Genomic DNA, 2,423 nt, shown 5'->3' on the forward strand with positions numbered 1-2,423 from the left:
AGGTGGATTAAAATAATATTAAAATATCTCTGGTGTACAACTACTAAAACTAGGTGTATCGGAATACTCTTAAAAACATCTCTAAAAATTATTTTCTGAGCTACTAGCATAAATGACACTAGTAACATATTTATTATGAGAATAGAACATGTATAATGATGCCTTAGCATTGCTAAAGTCATCAGAGAGTGCTGGTGCTAAGCTGCACTAGTAAACCGTAAACCCGGTTAAACTGATTTTTTGTTTTTAACTAAAACTGACCAGGTAACCTTATAATGTCATTCAAGTATTTTCTAATACTAATATAATGATAATATTATACTATTCTCTCTCTCCTCTCATGAATCGAGTCCGGTTCGTCAAACATAGACTATTTACGAAAATCAGAATCAAAACTGCCAACCGATACGGTTCAAAAACTAGGTTCTTCGCGATTGTATTATCGAGCTTGCCTCAAAGGAGTTTCTAACTTAAGGATGACATAATGATAATGAGGATTGAGATGCTTGATGATATAACAGAGGTGTTCCCTTTACTGATCTTCTGGAGAAACCCGTACTTTCAGAAAAGATCTCATGTACTCGAAAATCAGGGTTGTTACATCCTCCTTGAAGATCTTGTTGTCTTGAATCTCATTGCTTAGGCCTTCAAGTAGATTCTCAATCCTTGAGATTCTTTCATCAAATGATGACAGGTTAGGCTGAGTAGGGTTATTCTGGCCTTGATATGAATGTGGGGAGGTGTTGTTATGGGGGTGTTGATATGGTCTAGATGTGAAGTGTTAGGTGGCTGCATTGTTTGGATTTGGGCGTCTTTGATCAAGGCTTTGGTCTTGTTGATTTTCCCACCCAAATTTTGGGTGATTCCTCCATCCAGGGTTGTAGGTCTTGGAGTATGGATCATGATTTTTCCTAGGTGAATTCCCAATGTAGTTGGCTTGCTCCTGGCTACTCTCTGCTTCTTCATTCACTCCTTCTTGGGTTGTTGATGAAGTGGAGACTGCTGCTACTTGGTTCCTCTCCATCTTCTTGGTGAGGTTAGCCAGCTGCTAGGTAATGAGCTTGTTTTGGGCCAGCAGAGCATCTACATTATTTAGCTCCATTACTCCTCTTGTGTTCCCTCTTTCGGAAGCATAGAATTAGTCGTTCTCTGCTACTGTTTCAATGACGTCTATGGCTTCCTCAATAGTCTTCTTCTTGTTCAAAGATCCTCCGGATGAATGGTCTATGGCCTTCTTTTACTCATAAGAGAGCCCTTCATAGAAAATGTGCAGCAGCACCCATTCGTTGAACATATCCGGTGGGCACCTCCTTGTTAAGTCTTTAAGCCTCTCCCATGCTTCATATAAAGTCTCACCATCTTGTTGCCTGAAAGTTTGGACCTCAACTCTCAGCCTATGATTCGTTGAGGGGGTAAAATCTTGCTAAAATTTGTTCACCACGTCTTCCCAAGTTGTCAAGCTCTCCCTTGGGAAAGACTCCAGCCACTTAGCTGCCTTATCCCTGAGTGAGAATGGAAATAAGAGCAGTCTATAGGCATCAGGATGAACACTATTAGACTTCTCTGTGTCACATATTCTCAGGAAGGTGGTTAGATATTGATTGGGGTCCTCTTGGACACTCCCTCCGAACAAACAGTTGTTCTGAACAAGGGTGATGAGCTGTGGCTTCAGTTCAAAATTGTTGGCATGGATGGTTGGCTTTTGAATGCTACTTCCATAGTTCCCTGGGTTTGGATTGATATAAGAGCCTAAAACTCTTCTATCCTCCCCAGCATGATTTGCTCCACCTCTTCTGCCATGGTTGTGAGCCTCTTCTTCATGATGGTTTTCCATGTTTTCTTCCATGTTTGGTTCAAAGTATTCCTTAAAGTGTTCCTCCTCTTCTTCACCACCAACTACACATTTTTCTCTTGCCTCCCTCCTTAGTCTAAGGAAGGTTCTCTCAGGTTCAGAATCAAAGGAAGTTGAAGCCCCGCTTCTTCTCCCTGTCATACAACCAACAAGTACAAGCAAAGAGAATAGGTGCAGAAAGTATATCTGTCAGAATTACTGTTAGTGTGAGTGATGCAATATATCAAACAGTTAGTGGGTTAGTGCGATGAATGGTAAATAGCAAAGAAAAAGTAGGGGGAAGGGAAGAAATTAACTAAATAGGAAGTAAATAACTCAAACAGAAGTTTAAATTAAACAAAAATAAAATGATCAATCTAGTTATCATCCAATCTAATCATTGTTGATGCACAATCAATCCCCGGCAACGGCGCCATAAACTTGATGCACGGAAAACTTGTCTCATAACAAATTTCCTTCGGCAAGTGTACCGAATTTGTCGTCAAGTAAAAACTCACAATAGAGTGAGGTCGAATCCCACAAGGATTGATTGATCTAGCAACTTTAATTAGAGGAATGTTCTAGTTGAGTG

General features: G+C 40.2%; 1 pseudogene; it reads left to right on the forward strand.

Moving 5' to 3' along the window:
• Positions 1–1,294: 1,294 nt before the first annotated feature.
• LOC148576252 (small nucleolar RNA R71) lies at positions 1,295–1,396 on the forward strand (annotated as a pseudogene).
• Positions 1,397–2,423: the final 1,027 nt, after the last annotated feature.

The sequence above is a fragment of the Arachis ipaensis genome, chromosome B1 (assembly GCF_059453495.1).
Source record: "Arachis ipaensis isolate K30076 ecotype BB chromosome B1, ASM5945349v1, whole genome shotgun sequence".
Classification (NCBI taxonomy): domain Eukaryota; kingdom Viridiplantae; phylum Streptophyta; class Magnoliopsida; order Fabales; family Fabaceae; genus Arachis; species Arachis ipaensis.